Source organism: Triturus cristatus, chromosome 4_1, assembly GCF_964204655.1.
Source record: "Triturus cristatus chromosome 4_1, aTriCri1.1, whole genome shotgun sequence".
In the NCBI taxonomy this organism is placed as follows: Eukaryota; Metazoa; Chordata; class Amphibia; order Caudata; family Salamandridae; genus Triturus; species Triturus cristatus.
In genome coordinates, this window is record NC_140585.1 from 1,078,629,380 (window position 1) to 1,078,647,775 (window position 18,396).

Sequence of the window (18,396 nt, forward strand, 5' to 3'; positions counted from 1 at the left end):
AGTGACATTACACACCATTTGAATTGTACGTTCACTCACACAGATGCTTACAAATATACACACAATCACACATGCAAATACTCTCTCTCTCACGTAAACACACTCGCACATCCACACAACATTAATTTTAAAGCATTTTTTACGTGCCTGATCTGCCTGGCAGGGTCATATTCCAGCTAATATTACTCCAGGTTTTTTTTAATAATTACACTAATAGTGAATGTTATTGATTTATTCACTATTATTGTAATTAAAAAAAATGACAAAACACAAGGAAATTGGAACCCCAACTTATATCCATAAGGACGGGTTTTGCTATCTCTGTGGCCAGGGGCCTCAAATGCAGTGCCATGAGTCGCAAGGGCAAATCCGGCAGTCGCAAATGCGACCCATGGGGACCCATAAATGAAGTCTATGATGCACACATTCAGGCCAGGTGCATAAAACCAACAACGTTTCTATCATATCTAGGGCGGGTATCATATAAATCTGAGTAAATTATACTGTCTGTCACCAATCTTACCATCAAGGGCCTTCTCCCGGCACACCTCTTCCATTTAACATTTGCGGCCATACGCGGCGACTGATATTACATTATCATTCGAGAGAAATCCTCGTGTTTGTGCAGTAAAAGCACACTGTGGTGCCTAGATTCCACAGGGGCCCCTTGAAACGGCCAAGAAAAAGTTGTGAGCGAATTTTGAACTCTAAAGTGTAAAATTATAAATTGAACTTTGCATCAAATTTGTGGAATTTACCTCCTAGCAAAAAGGTCAGCTAATCAACGTATTTACTGTCTTAAGAAATAGAGAATTAAGTCGTATTGGTAATCCAACCATGTCTTTAATTGATAATGGGATGGTCAAATCCTGATAATTTAGCTAGCCTCTTCCAGGCCCATCCACATATAGCTTTCTCCGTCCCCGGTCAAAGTGTCCCCAATGACGCTTGATTCTAGAGACAAGGCATGAACCGATCCATTCTCAATAGGCACGAGTCGAGGCACATTCATAGGTATTTACATTAAGATGCTCAATATGTCTGAGCAACAAGGTAGTTTAATGCTCAAGACCAACCACTGAAGGGTCTTCCCTGCCATACTGTAATGTCAATGTTTCATTTAAATCTGACCAAAGCGCCACTCAATAAATGCTTTGACAGCATAATATGCAAATTAGTATAGAAAGTTTTTTAAGCAGAATAGGAATGCTAAGAAATGTCAAAAATGGAGAGAGCACCGCAGGGTTAATCTTGATATCCTATCTACCAATGAGATCGGAAACGCAATTGTTGTAATGAATGAGTCCAGTCATCAAGTAACGTTGTTATTCCAAATTACAGATGTTTTATTAAGAGCATAGGAATAGCGTTGATATCCCTTCAGGAGCCAGCATACATCTGCCAGGCAAAGAACACCACTATGATGTTCCTATGACAACGTTAGAACATACAATAGAATCCCCCCATTTAAAGTGCCATACATACATAGTAGCATAAAGTAATAACCAGACATAACATATCCTTTCCCCTTAATCTATTCATATTTATAACAACAAAGAACACAAACAAAGTGAACACATATCCTAGTTATTCTCCCAAGCATCATCCTGGACACATGGTAATAACCAGACATAACATATCCTTTCCCCTTAATCTATTCATATTTATAACAACAAAGAAAACAAACAAAGTGAACACATATCCTAGTTATTCTCCCAAGCATCATCCTGGACACATGCCTATTTATCCCCACATACATAATCTTGTAAGTACCTTGGTGGACATCTGGATCTCTGTAAGACAGCCCTATTATTGATATTATCACCATGGTCCCCTGTGACCACAGAAGGTTGTCTATTGCACATCTCACCATCACTGATAAGAAGGTATGGATTAAGATCACCATCTTGTCTACACTCCATCTCTCTGTCCGAACCAGAATTTCTTTTGTACAAAGCAACCCTTCTCAAGTTCCAATTCTCTCCATTGTATAATGTGACATGCCTACTATGTACATTTCTCACTTTGAACGGGCCGCGAAATTTCGTAAATCCAGTCCCTATGCGTCCAGGTTTAACCTTAACCCAGTCGTTGGGTTTAATAGATGTTCCAAGTGGAAGTGACCTGTTGTCCTTTAATTTATCATAATCCAAATTGGCCAACCCCATACACTCTTTCATCCATGCTGGGATTAACTTGGTACTAGCAGTACGTCCTCTCATAACAACAAACGGAACCTTCCCAGACACACTGTTTGCTGTTGTACGATATGCCCACACCAAATCATTAACCATAGTCTTCACATCCCTCCTATTTACTATAGCCATTTGGATAATCCCCTTCACCATGCGGTTAGCTCTTTCCACCACACCATTACACATAAGTTACAACATACTGTTTTTTTTCTAAACAGTCACTGTTCATTTGCTGCTTTCTCTTTTCTTCTCCTTTTTTTTTTTGGTCAATTCCAAAAGTCCTTTGTGGGTCCTTTTCAGCAAACCGCTACTTCCTCTCTGCTCTCACATCCATTTCTTCCACCTTCTATTTGCTATCTCCAACGATCGTCGCCATTTGTTGTAATGAATGAGTCCAGTCATCAAGTAACGTTGTTATTCCAAATTACAGATGTTTTATTAAGAGCATAGGAATAGCGTTGATATCCCTTCAGGAGCCAGCATACATCTGCCAGGTAAAGAACACCACTATGATGTTCCTATGACAACGTTAGAACATACAATAGAATCCCCCCATTTAAAGTGCCATACATACATAGTAGCATAAAGTAATAACCAGACATAACAGCAATCCTTCTATGAACCTAGACCCCCAACCACTGCATCATCGTAGCAGAAAGGATCTCAGTACAGACTCTGGTAACAGAGATTCCTAGATATTTAAAAGAATCTTCACACCAGCAAAATCATAATTCAAAACCAATCTTAATAGCTAACTCCTTTAATAAAAAAAATACAGATTTCTTTCAAATGTAAACCTGAGTAATCTCCATTCGCCATAATTTATTCCACTAGTCGTGACAAATGAGTTTAACATATAAAAGATTATGATCTGCATACAATGGAAAAGCAATTCGATATTATGAAAGCAATTATTTAGCAATCGCCTTGCATTTTAGAACTTCGACGAGGAATGGACAAGAGCGTGAAGCTTTTGCTGCGTCAAATAATACAGCTGCGTCACGAATTTCCAGATTAACCTGGTGGCAGACTGCAGAGGTGCAACGCCATCTGGGCGTGAAAGGACTAAGGGAGGCTTCAGGGGTGGCATTTTATTAACCATTGACTTTAGCTAATATTGTATTATCTAAATCAATCATTGATATTGTCTTTGTAAGATAAGCACCTCTCCCAGCTTCCATGATTTAAAAAAAACGTAATAACTGCTTCTTGCATTGTAAGGGAAGTATACTTTGAGGCAAAGCCTCCTCATACATATTTAATAGGTGATGTGTAAGTATATGTAGGCCTGTAATGCAGCATCCACTAAACGGTTCCACTTACAACTGCACGTGCACACTGTATACTGAGGCAAGGGGATAGTCTGAGTTTTTGATAATCACTGTATTTTATTGAATTATTGGTCGCCCCACATTAGAAAATGATTCTCTCTATGTACATTGGCTACACTGTTCTGGGTAACTACATATTTACTTTTCTTTTTGTCTTTTTAACTTAGCTCCCTAGGATGCGTTTTGTTGTTAGTTGGCTATATTGGGTAATCACTGCCTGTTGTTGAGTACATTTTGAGAAGAGACAACTATTAAAAGTGTACCTATATAGGGAGAAATTTAGATTGCTATTAAAACCACCAGCCCATATCCACAAGGAGTCAAGAAATAACTCACAGAAACCTGTCGCCTTCAAGGGTAAGCCAGGATGATCGATTTAGGAGCATATGTGTTATTTAGTATCAGACCAATCCCTTTAATACTTCCTCGCACTATTATGTATCTCCCTTTATTATAATCAGTCACAGTCCTCAGTAATGGAAAGCTAAGTCTACTATATACTATTGTCATAACTAATGGAATGTGTGGTGTATGAATAAATAAATATATGACACCCCTTCTTTACCAATAGTAATATTACCTTGTCATAATAGGTGTGTCTTGGTAGCATAGTGATGCTCACTGCATGGCTGTTGAGATGTGAAAACCCCTTCCTTGCCTTCATTGTGTGATTGAAGCCTTATAGGTTCCATGTCAGAAATGTTAATTCTCTCTCTTAGTGCAAAATAAAAAACATTTTCTGTTACCAAGATTTTAAAACAATGTATCCATACCAAGGTGCCAATTCCGATCCTGGTAAAAAATTCCCCGTCCGACTCGTATCCGGATTTTTTTCCGTCCGAATCGTCAAAGTAGCGTACAAACTGCCAAGTACGATTCGAACGGAAAAAAGTCCATACGAATCGCATTGGGAAGATTTCCCCACACGTCCTCGGGTCGGGAAAAGTCACCAACACGTCCCTGGTCGAAAAACCCACCGTGCGGAAAAATAAAGTCCGACAGCGCAAGTACGATCCCTCCCGTCCTCCCCATTTCACAACCGTACGCAAAAAACACCGTCCGAACCGAACTCCCATAGCAACCATGGAGACATGTGCCCGCATTCGCGCCGAACACCCCACCACCCCCCCGCCCACGTATGTACGCCCCGAACCCCCACCCGTGTATGTACGCACCGAACCCCCACCCGTGTATGAACGGACCGAACCCCCACCCGTGTATGTACGCACCGAACCCCCCCAGCCGTGTATGTACGCACCGAACCCCCACCCGTGTATGTACGCCCCCGAACCCCCACCCGTGTATGTACGCACCCAATCCCCACCCCAGCAGTGCATGTACGCCCGAACCCCCACCCGTGTATGTACGCCCCCGAACCCCCACCCGTGTATGTACGCACCGAACCCCCACCCGTGTATGAACGGACCGAACCCCCCCAGCCGTGTATGTACGCACCGAACCCCCCCCACCCGTGTATGTACGCACCGAACCCCCACCCGTGTATGTACGCCCCGAACCCCCACCCGTGTATGTACGCACCGAACCCCCACCCGTGTATGTACGCACCAAACCCCCACCCCAGCACTGTATGTACGCACCGAACCCCCATCCCAGCAGTGTATGTACGCACCGAACCCCCACCCCAGCAGTGTATCTACGCACCGAACCCCCACCCCAGCAGTGTATGTACGCACCGAACCCCCACCCGTGTATCTACGCACCGAACCCCCACCCCAGCAGTGTATGTACGCACCGAACCCCCCCCAGCCGTGTATGTACGCACCGAACCCCCACCCGTGTATGTACGCACCGAAACCCCACCCCAGCACTGTATGTACGCACCGAACCCCCACCCGTGTATGTACGCACCGAACCCCCACCCGTGTATGTACGCACCAAACCCCCACCCCAGCACTGTATGTACGCACCAAACCACCACCCGTGTATGTACGGCCGTACCCACACCCCACCAGGGAATGTACGGACCGTACCCCCACCAGTGCATGTACGGACCGTACTGACGCCAAAAACACACGTACTGAACCAGGACAAACCATATTTACACAAGGAGAGTCAATTAGAGTGTCACCACACCACCAAACATGCCCAACAACCCCACAAACATCACATACACTGACCTGCAACTGCCAAACTGCCAAACAGAGGCCCAAAACTCAATCACTCCTCATAACACACCCACACAAATTTCAAACACAGCCACACCCACAAATGGACCAATAAAAATGGACCACACACACAAACCATGAGCCTTTGCAACAGACCCACTGCTGCCAGAGCCCACAGACGACCCACACCACCATACTTGAACCTCACACTTGCATACCTTCACACAACCACCTACACAAACACCCCCTCATCACATTCACACACACACCTCCACTACCACACCCACACACCCACAACCATCCACACCCACACCCCCACAACCATCCACACCCACACCCCCACAACCATCCACACCCACACCCCACGCCATGTCCACCACCAAGAATCCAAAGTTCACAAAGGAGGAGCTGGAGATCCTTGTCGACGAAATCCTCAGAGTCGAGCCACAGCTCTTTGGGACATTGGTCAGACAGACCAGCATATCCGAAAAAACGGCCATGTGGCAGAGGATTGTCGATTCTGTGAATGCTGTTGGGACCACCAGAAGGACCAGGCACGAGTGCCAATCCAGGTGGTACGATCTGCGGAGGATGGTCAAGAGGAAGATGACTGACAATCACAACCAGGGGAACATCACTGGAGGAGGGCCGCCCCCCAGACCGGTACAATACCATCCCTGGGAGGAGAAGGTGATGTCCACGCTGGCGGTGGAGGGACTACACGGACTGCCAGGTTTCCCAGACCCTGGTGAGTACACAAACAACTCACCTCACATGGGGGGGATGCCATACACAATCAATCATGCATGCCACCCCCCCCAAGCCACCACCGGACACAACAACACTCCACAAACACACACATGCCACTAGCGCCTCCATGCCCCATGCATCAATCAGGGCCATGCCAAGTCACAGGCCACACAAAACACCAACACAACACAGGATGTGGTCGATGCTGGGAGTGGGGGCATCAAAACTAACATTGAGCAACTCACAAGCACACAACAATGCCCTCAGCCCATATGGCCCAGGGCACAGCCATACAAACTGTGTGTACCCACACAGTACTGTCTTGCCTGCAAATGGTGGCTGCCATGCAGGATGACATGGGTCTGAAGGCACAATTTGCACATAACAGCAGACAATGAAGATGCATCGCTCTGATAGAGTCTCAGCACACACTGCCACAGCAGCAGCCTACACTCAGGCCCACCTGCCCAATGGGTGCCCGGAGAACAGGAACTAACTCACATGAACAAGCCAATGGCCATTCAAAGACCGGCTAACTGTGTGTGCCCAGGAAGCTGGCCTGAGGTGACAGAGGGTGACAAATAGAGGGAGGGAGAGGGGGAATGAGAGGGAAGGAGACAGAGGGGGACACAGGGAGACAGACAGAGGGAGGGAGTAGGGTGACAGAGGGAGACCGACAGAGGGAGGAGGGTGACAGAGGGAGGGAGGAAGGGAGACACAGGGAGACTAAATCACCCTTGGGTGGTGTGGCCATGTCCACTCGTCAGCCGGTGGACTGTGTGCATGCAGACAAGGTCTGGCAGTGCCTCAAACCCCCCCTACCGTAGATGAAGACCGGTCCATGTGTCAATCTGTGCACGAGTCCATCCGTGCTGCAGGCACAGACCTAACCACACACCCAGTATACCCACCCACTGTGTCGGTAAGAACCCTGTCACAAATGCTTCAGTCACCTACCTGCAACATCAAATTGCCTTGGCAAAACACCATTTGGCCACGTACAGTGCAACACGTAAGGCGCCTCTGCATGGCTCGCTATGCCCGCACACCACACTGCTGACTGTGTACCCAAATAGATGCATCAACTAAGATTGTGTCACACATGCGTAAAGCCCTGACAGCTGTGGCCAAGGGACATACCCATGCACAAGTGCACTGTGAGAGGAATGCTAGACAGATCCAACTACCCAGAGGAAGAGTGCCAAATCAGAAATGCATGAAACATGGATGCCACATGTAACACTGTTAACATTGTCTCTCTCACACACAGGTCAACGTCGACGATCACCCCCCAACACTGGGGGGGAAGTCTCACAGGACCAGGCTCCGCGGGATAAGGACCCCACCGCCAGCGATGACTCTCACCACTCCGTGGATGACCAAGACCAACCTGGCCCCTCTGGTGTCCAACCACCTGCAGCACCTGCGTCAGGTACAACTGTGCCAACCACCACCCCCATTCCTGCCACATCCCAGGAGACGTCCAGGAGCCCTGCCCGCACACGACCACCCAGCCAGTCTGCCCAGGAGGGACACGGTCCTCCGGGCACCCAGGAGGAGGCAGGCGGCAACGCAGATGCCATCCCTCAGGGGTCCCGGAGACCCGATGCGCCCACAACGGCAGGCCAGGTGCACGTGGGCAGGGGTGGCGGGAGTGGAGGACGGCGGAGGCGCGAACCTGACCAGGCAGCTCAGGACCCGGTAGTGTCCCAGGTCAGCAACATCCTGGATACATACCGGCGTGACACCAGGGGCATGGACCAGATTGCGTCCACCCTCAATGACATCAAGGGGACCCTCCAGGAGATGAAGACCCTGCAGGCCCAGCAACATGCCTGTCAACTGCAACACCAAGGAAGGATGGAGGATAGACAGGCTGAGCTCGTGGCGATGCAAACCCAAATGACCGGTGTACTCCGTCGGATTGCCGACAACATGGGCAACCCTCCCTGTGGCACCAGGCGAAGGCCATTACCAGACACAGGGAGGGATCAGGAGGAGGAGGATTCATCCGACGGAGCGTCACAGACATCGTCACGGCCTGCTTCCGAGGGTCCCCGCAGGAAGGTGGGTCGTCCACGAAAAAGACTGTGAGAGTCAGCAGAACATCACCATCTCCCAGGTCACCTGGCCTGGCACCTGGCCCTCTGGCCCAATAGCAGCACATGACATTCTCTGCCACATGGACTTGCTGGTCACTGTCTGACCTATGTTGACGAAGACTGTGGCATGGACTCTGACATTTTGCTACGGCAAGGATACCAACTCCCCCAGTGAACTTTGGATTCTACACTCCCGCTGTGCACCTCTTGTCATCCCCACAAACCCGTACCCCACCACAAATAAATTAATCACACTTACAAGATGATGCCGTGATTCTGCATTATTACAATACATGTGTGTGTCGTAAAGTCAAAGCATGCCTGATCTCAGAATTAACTCCAACCATCCAAACCGTGGGGTCGCAGTCTTGCCCAGGACACACATGGGTCCCAATGTATCATCTGATACAGACATGGAGTACCATACTCACCTGTGCTGGGCCAAACCAGCTTAGTGGTTCCCGCACAACTGTGGCTACAGACACATTCAGGGGAGCAACAGTCATGCGCAGAGGTCAGGGATCATGTGGAGTGACCTGGCTTGCCGCTCCCAGGTATGTCTAGACATGTGTCCCTACCATGTCCTGCATGTTTGCGTCAGGCGGATGTTGTGAATGGTGGCTAGGCCAAGGTTGGATGCATGGAGATGCCAGAATGCAGTTTTGGATCACAGTGCCACATGGTTGTGTTGGGGTTGTGGGCTGCATCATGAGTGTGGGCGTGGATCGAGAAGGTCATCCTGCAGCTGGCTGTGAATCATTCCCCCCATCCCGTTTGGACGTTGATGTGGCCTGGTTGCCCGATGCAGTAGCAGAGCTGTGCAGATGCACTCCGGATATGGACAAGTATCATGGGAGTCGTAAGGCACATGTCCGTAGACTGCAGGGTAGGATTCGACACGGATGTTGTAGTTGCCCTGGGGGATGGTCTCTCTTGCCTTGAGGTGGATGGAACTGTGCATCTTGTGCATAATACAGTTTCCACACCCTGACAAACCGCTAGCATCTTGTCACTCTACACATAGACACATATGCACCACCTCTGAAAACTATGCCAGACATCCCGCACGCACAGTGGCAACAGGCCACCATTGACATGGAAGAGGCACCTTGGAGACAGAGGGACAAATTTATTAGTCATGTGTGTTGGAATGACAATGATACTCTGTCAACACATACACAGGTCATGTGGATGAACATGTGGGAGCAACACTGGCACCCCCCATTGCAACACAGATGCTGGTATTCCATTGAACTGGCACACAAGTGACGGATAACAGCTAAACACCCCCTGCTGCCACGGAGAGGCTGCTATACACCATTGAGGCCCTGATGGGGCAATCACACACCATGTCAACCCGGTGCAACCTGTATGTTTCCGAGGCCAGTGTTACACACATTGATGGCCTCATCACAATCCCCAATCCCCTGACACATGACAGTCACCAAGTCTGACCATGGCTCCAGGTGAAGCCTGCCCCATGTCATGTTCCCCATGTAGGATCCACATGTATGCAAATGGAACACACATGAACCGGAGAAGTGCACACAGACTACAAACAATTCACACACCCAAAACGCCGTGAGGCATCCCTTACCCTAAGGAGATTTCAAAACTTGCCCGTGCATGTGACGCAGAATCAGCACATGTTGCTGTGTTCATGAGGAGTAGCAGGAGCACAACAATGCCACCAGCAGACAGCATGCCCATGGACCTGTGGAAGAGAGACACACAAGGAGTCAGCCCAAAGGAGCACATCCGCAAGCATGTACTCAACACGTATCATGTTGTCAACATGACAGGTGACAATGATGACCCTCAGACAACATCCTTCCATTGCGCCATCACTCGAGTGACACTTCAATACACACCACTGACTCACTTGGCAGACATGCAGATGGACACACACATTGCAACACATGCCACACACGGCCCAATGCGTGCACACTCAGACACTGGAACTCACCACTAAGCAAAGAAGTTGCGTATGAGCCGACTCCGCATGTCCTCCACAGCCTCCTCCTCCTCCACATCACTTGCCCCGTCACCAAGGCCTTCATCCTCCACGGGTGGATGGTCCTGGTCATCTTGATCCAGTATGAGTGGAACAGCTTCCTCCACTGCCATGTTGTGCAGCATGCAGCAGACGATGATGATCTTGCACACCTTCACCGGGGCATATGGGAGTGCTCCGCCGGTCTTGTGGAGGCACCGGAATCGGCTCTTCAGAAGTCCAAACGTCCTCTCAATGACTCTCCTGGTCCGCCCATGTGCGTTGTTGTAGCGGTGCTCGGCAGCCGTGCTGGGGTTGCGGACAGGCGTCATCAGCCATGGCATGTTGGGATAGCCAGCGTCCCCTACAAGGAAACATCATGGACAGAAGTGTGTCAGCACAGGCAGTGAGATTGGAAGATGACGCCAAACACTGAACTGCCAGAGTCTACCCACCAACAATACATGCTCGCTCGTTCCGCAGCTGCAGCATCATTTCAGGCAGCCTGCTATGCCTCATGATGAAGGCATCGTGTGCTGATCCTGGAAAGCGAACACAGACATGTGAAATCACCATGTTGGACAGACACACCACAAGGGCATTAATGGAGTGATAATGTTTGCGATTCCTATACACCACCTCCTGTGCCTGTGGTGGTACCAACGCAACATGTGTCCCATCTATGGACCCAATGACATGGGGCATCCCTCCCAGGGCATAGAACTCACGCTTGACATCTGTCAACTGCTCACGAATTGGGAATTTAATGTACTCATCCAGGTGAACCAACATGGCCTCTAAGAAATCATGCAGAACACGGCTGAACATCGTCTGGGACATGCCCCCGACATCAGCAATGGTATGTTGGAACGTACCCGTGGCAAGGAAATGTAGGGCTGCCATCACCTTCAACTTGGGTGTCAGTGCACTGGGATACCTGTGGCGCGGGAGGAGTTGTGCTTCCAGCCGGCCAGTCAACTCATCAATCAACCGTTGGCTGAATCTGTAGCGGCGTATACAGTCCCGTTCATGCAGGGCAGCCATGTCTGGCATACGTCGAGGGAGAGGCGGAGCCCTGCAGTGAAATGGAAGGAACACCGAAGAGTGAGCACTGTACAACGACATTGTCAATGCACTGAGCACATGTTACACAGCCAATACACATATGCCACATTCTGAGTCAGGTCTGTGCCACATTTCCTGGACACGTACGCCAGTCAGGTGACACTCCTACCAAGGGACAGCCACTAACGGAGTGGGGCAAGATCACGATGACATGGCATGAGACTAGCTGTGGGCCAGTGTAAGTGAACATGCACACGCATCACAGGATTCACAGACATCCACACATGTGCAGAAGTAGTATGCGTATGGTACAGACAGGTTGTTGGATGCGATATGCACTGGTCACATGTCATAGGAATAGGACAGGCCACACACATTGCCTTGGAGGAGTACATGTCGAGACAGAACATACATAGAGAGCATGTGGATATGTACTTGTGTTGATACTCCGTGTAGTTGCATACATACACACCTCATGGCAAATCACATATGTGGGCTGGTGTGCGGAACAGTGTGCCATGGCCATCTACACACAGACACATGTTTGCAGCAGCAACTGCTGATGCATTGGACCACACACCTACAGCAAAATCATGGAAACACATGCCACACACATGACATGGTTGCAGCGTGCAACGCAGCCATACACATGTCATGTGTAATATTCCGTGTACCTGGCATCAGGGGACAGGTGCGGGTGTCCGTGACTGGGACATGCAAGTGACTCATGGCTCCACTAGTGTGTACGACATGCACACATGTCAAAGGAGTGCAGGGGATGTGTGGTACAATGCGCACCATCACACACGACATGTGTACACAGCTCATCGTACATGTGCTTTGCCCACACCTCAGGGGTAAAGTGCCACATCACATCCTGACACACCTGTGTCACACACATGTGGTATTGCACAGACAATGCATTGGTGTCCACCCTTGGCAAAATCTGACCGCTCCATTCCTGTCTGTGTGCCGCCTGTCACCACTGACAGGTGTGAAACGCACCGTACATACGCTCTGAGTGTGTGTATAGGGTCCCTGGGCCAATATTGCCGCTGGCGTATGCGTACGCCACAGTAGTACGAACTGTACACGCGCTTGTACGGTCCGGATCACAATATGGGCGCTGGCGTATGCGTACGCCACAGTAGTACGAACTGTACACACGCTTGTACGGTCCGGATCACAATATGGGCGCTGGCGTATGCGTACGCCACAGTAGTACGAACTGTACACGCGCTTGTACGGTCCGGATCACAATATGGGCGCTGGCGTATGCGTACGCCACAGTAGTACGAACTGTACACGCGCTTGTACGGTCCGGATCACAATATGGGCGCTGGCGTATGCGTACGCCACAGTCGTACGGACCGTACAAGCGCGTGTACAGTTCGTACTACTGTGGCGTACGCATACGCCAGCGCCCATATTGTGATCCGGACCGTACAAGCGCGTGTACAGTTCGTACTACTGTGGCGTACGCATACGCCAGTGCCCATATTGTGATCCGGACCGTACAAGCGCGTGTACAGTTCGTACTACTGTGGCGTACGCATACGCCAGCGCCCATATTGTGATCCGGACCGTACAAGCGCGTGTACGGTCTGTATCACTGCTTGTGGGGTGCCCTAGGGCGTGGAACGCACCGTACCTGTGTGTATATGTATGAAAACACATAGGGGACACATGAGGGACAAGTATAAGGGCCTAAATGCATGATGGTTGCCATGGAGACTGAGTTAGATTTTTGAATTTGAGCACCAGGTGCCCAGCAGAAGTCAGTTTGAAAGAATCTACATTGTTGCAATGTGGATGTTGACTTGACATCATCATCAAAACTGAAACCATGCAAAGGCACACACTGGGGTAGGTTTGAAGGGATTGGATGAAACGTAGGATGCAAATGTGACTGACCAATCAATCTGTACTCCTGTACATGAACAGGCCAGCCAGGCATATATAAGGCAGCCAGGTCCCATGAGAGAGCACTTGCCTGCACATCCATTCATCCATGACCACTGCTGCTGATAGTGATTCCTCTGGCACCATGTCCAGGACTGTGGAGAGGTCACAGCCATTCACCCAGGAGGAGAACCTTGCCCTGATAGATGTGATCCTCCCACAGTTCCAGAGCCTGTATGGTCGACCAGGGGTTCAGGTGAGTGCAGACTCCACTAGCTTAGACTGTGCCCCTTTTGTGTGCCAGTGACTTCTGCCATTGTATCCATGTGTGACAGACATGCACTGTTGTTTGGAGTGGGTCCCAGGGTGTGGAAGGCCTCATGTCACCCATGCAGAGCATGCTGTGTTTCCTGTGTGCACTCCTCACTTGCATAGTGCCTACTGTGACAATGAATGCAAGGTGCATGCCACATTCTGCCTGCATACTCCTCCTGGGGATGTTGTTTCCACAGTCCTGATGTGATCCTGTGTTCCCCCCAGTGTGACAGGTGTCAGTACCCATGGATGTGTGTTTGGTCAGTGTACCTGTGCTGTGAGTGTCCAAAGGCCGTGTTCGTCCCCTGCACATTGGTGTGTGTGTAAGTCCCCTGTCATGTGGGTGAGTGCATATGGGGAGTGTTGCACACAAGCAGCATGAGTGATGGATATAGCCTGGCCATCCGATGTGAGCAGGGAGCAGTGCTGTGTGCATGCCGTGCTGAGCCAGCCCCACACCTGTGACACCCCCGTCTACTGGCACATGGGCAGAGTGAGGTGTGTACCCGCAGTTGGCAATGCCATGTGATTGTCCTGTACCTGTGTGTGTCTGTGTACTCTGCTGAGGTAGCATCAGTGTGCTGGGGCAGGTGACTGCTGTGAGGTGCTGTACATAATCTTGTTGTAGCCTGTGAGGCACAGTGTGATCCCTGGTCAGTGAGTGTGTGGTACCCCTAATGCCACCCGTGTACTTTCAATGGCACGTAGTGCATTTGGCCTTCCACAGTGGATAATGTCCCTATGACAAAGGTGCAATTAGTTGCATGCATACCATGGCCTGTTCATAATGAGGATTGTTCTATATGTGTGTCTCTGTGTTTCTGCTCATGTGGATTAATGTATTCTCACTTTTGCATCCTCACAGGTAGGTGCCATTGCCAAGGGGGAGATCTGGAGTGAAGCCGTCAGTGCCGTGAGGGGTACAGAGGGTCGGAGGCGGAGCCTGTCTCAGGTGAGGAAACGCTGGCAGGACATCCGGTGCTGGACGAGGAGGATTGCACGGGTCCTGCTGGGGGACTCACCTGTGAGCCGTAAGAACCGTGGGCGCCGTCGTCTGACCCACATCCAGAAGCGTGTGCTGGCGGTGGTCTTCCCCGATATGGACAGGCGCCTACAGGAGAAGCAGCAGCAGGAAGGGGGTAGGTACATGTGTGTCAGTTGTGTGTCCCCAGCCAATGTAAGTGTGCAGTTGCATGGATACACTGCCAGGGTTTGATTGTGCAGTGCGTCAACTTCTCCACAAAGTAGCACAGTGCTGTTCTCACTCCCTCCATTCCCCTCCTTGCCATGTGTTCCCTGGTCTGTCTGTAGCCACTCTTGCACAAGGTTATTTGGGCAGGCAGTTCATGCAGGTGCCCTATGCTATCAGCATCATGTGTGGGGGTGATGTGCCACAGGTATGGGGACCTTGCGTGTGCCATGGACAATTTCAGTCAATGTGGTGTCCATGTCACTTGGCACTGATTGTGAATCACGACATAGGGGTGTGTCTCCAAAATGTACAGCCTTCCAACATGCATGTCCAATTGTGTGCCCTCTGACATGATGTGCCTGAGTGGGAGGCCTGCTAAGTGCAGGGACGGTTGCTTAATTTGCAGTCATGTACATCCTGGACCATGGAGGAGTGTGGGCACTACTGTGCCCTGGGGCACCTCTTCCTAGGTATCATGTGTGTCATCCAACAATATGGCCATTCACTGTGTCTTCGCCATGGGTTGGGTAGGGTGGCATTGTACCCTGGGCTCAACTGTTAGGACCTACAGGTTGCTACATGTGTCCACTGTACAGGGGGACCCATTTTGCTTGTGCATACTCACAGTGGGCATTACCTGTGTGTGTTGTTGAGACAATCTGATGATGTTTGCCTGTCAATGATGTGTGGACATGCCCACCAGGGGCTGTGTGTGTACAGTCATTAATTAGTGGAGGCCATGTGTTTTCATCCCAGAGTAAGAGGTGTACATACTTTCTCCGTCTCAATGAGATTGTCTCAGGTGTGGGTGGTTTGTGCGTACAAGGCCTACATGTCAGAAGCTTCATCCTCCTTGCTGGGTTTAGCCTGTGTGTGATGTTTGACTGGACATACGCTCAAGGTGCAGTGACCCAGTCATGTTTGGCCTGGTTTCATGTATTGCCTTTGCAGCATGCGGCAAGAGTAAATGGATATGATTCATGCTCATCCCTTTTTGACGACGCAGTGTGGTGCAGGTGCTGTGCACATTTGTCCCCAGAGGCTGGCTCCTCTGTAAAATTTCAGGTGCAGTGATTTGCTGTTGTGTCATGCTCTCCATTGTGTCTCAGTGGCATGGTGGGTCGAAAAACTGTGTGTTCCATGGCCTACATGTGTACATTGTTTTGTAGGTGTTACTCCTGTTGCTTTTCAGGCTATGCAATGTGACCTATGTATATTTGACTCATGTGACATATGTGTACAGGTGTCTGATTATCTCCTGTCTCTTCACCTTGCCCACAGCATCGCCGGGGGACACGGAAGGAGACACTAGCACGGACCGGGAGGAGGGATTGAGCACCAGTGCCAGCAGTGCTGTCCTGTCTGGCACATGGAGTGGCACGGAGGCCGAAGGGAGTGAGGCAGAGGACCTGTCGACTGCCAACACAGACTATGACGCAGACGGGTCCGAGGCTGAGCTCCAAGAGGTGGCGGAGTCTGCCCCCCCAGCTGATGGCAGCCCTCCACATCCCCCCGCCACCTCAGGTTCCATCACCGGCCTCCCACATGCTCGTGGCCCTTCCCTCCGTGCTCGGTCCCCACATGTCTCCTTCCTGCCAGGCACCGCACCCCCTGCCCCTGTCACCACTGCTGCGGTGAGTGCGGAGTCTGTGGACATCCTGAGGCAGTTGCAGGTTGGTCAGACTGCGATGCTAAATGTCCTCCATGCCCACACCCAGGTGCTGACCCAGATGGAGGCATACATGGAGGGCATGTCGGCTGCGCAGTCTGACCAACGGCAGTTGCTGAGGTCCATAGACTCCACACTGACTGCAGGACTGGATCTCCTGCAGCGCTGCCTACCCCCCCTACCCCTGCCCCATCCACAATTCCCACTCCCGTGCCTGTCCCACGCACATCCAGACGCCAGCGTGCACGCACCCCAACAGACACAGGCACCACACCACCAGGGAAGTCGAAGCGCACACCTCCTGTCACGCACACACAGGGTGAGGAAGGCACACCCACTGGGTCGGGGGGGAAACGTAGAACACGCAGCCACAGTGGGAGTCCGCAGTCCACACAACCCACTCCCTCCAAATCCACTCCCCTTAGCTCTCCTGGCCAACAGTCGGTGACAGCATCATCCACTGCGAGTGTGCCCCCCAGCCCCAGGATGACACCACCCCGCAAGCGGTGGAGGCGGGACCCGGCCAGGGGAGTTGTGTCCCCCACCCTGTCCACACCCTCCCCCAGTGGCGCTGCGACTCATCCCTTTGCCCCCCCCCCTCCTTGGGGCCTGTGGTTGGATTGGGTGCGGGGGAGTCGCTGGGGGAACTTGCCGACGTGTGCAGCGCCATTCTGTCCTCCACCTTTGGCGCTGGCACCCCCCCTGTGGCAGAATCATCCCTCCCTGCACCCACAACACCTACCCTTTCCCCTCCTGTCCCTGCGGTGCCTGTTTCCACCCTCCCCCCTGATGCCCCCTCTTCTGTGGATGAAATGGACTTGTGAACTGTGCAGGCAAGCTAGGGGACACACGTCCCGATGTGTACCCCCCCCCCGGACTTTGCTGCTGGCCTGGCCCATGGCCCTTGTACATAGTGGACATTTTCTCAGAGATATTTTCCTGCTGAATAAAGCATTTTCTTTTGGTTTTGCACACTGATGCTTTCCTGGACTTGCTGTTGGTGCTGGTGCTCCCTGAGTTGGGGTGGTGATAATGTGTTAGGGGTCTGTGAAATGTTGGAGTGTGCTGCTCATGGGGTGTACCCTGCCATCTGCGTGCCATCACAGAGGTCTCTGTCAATGGTATTTGGTCATGTTTGCTCTCACTGTATGGTGACATTGTCCCAAGGTGTGTTCCATCCTCTGTGGAGCAGGCCATTTTCCCTGCAGGGTGTCTCCCAAATGCTGTGCTGTGTCTACATTTCCTGGATGTGTGAGGGTTGCCGTTCAATATAGCCATGCTGGCTCAGCGATGGCTCCGCCTGCATCTGGGGTATCACCCTTGTTGGTCACTGAACTTGTTGATGGGGTATCTTGTCCTATGTCTGGGCACTGCTGGGAGGACTCTGCACCCACCCCTCCTGTGTCTGGGCACTGCTGGGAGTGTTAGGCACCCACCCCTCCTGTCTCTGGGCACTGCTGGGAGGACTCTGCACCCACCCCTCCTATGTCTGGGCACTGCTGGGAGGACTCTGCACCCACCCCTCCTGCGTCTGGGCACTGCTGGGAGGACTCTGCACACACCCCTCCTGTGTCTGGGCACTGCTGGGAGGACTCTGCACCCACCCCTCCTGTCTCTGGGCACTACTGGGAGGACTCTGCACCCACCCCTCCTGTGTCTGGGCACTGCTGGGAGGACTCTGCACCCACCCCTCCTGTGTCTGGGCACTGCTGGGAGTGTTAGGCACCCACCCCTCCTGTCTCTGGGCACTGCTGGG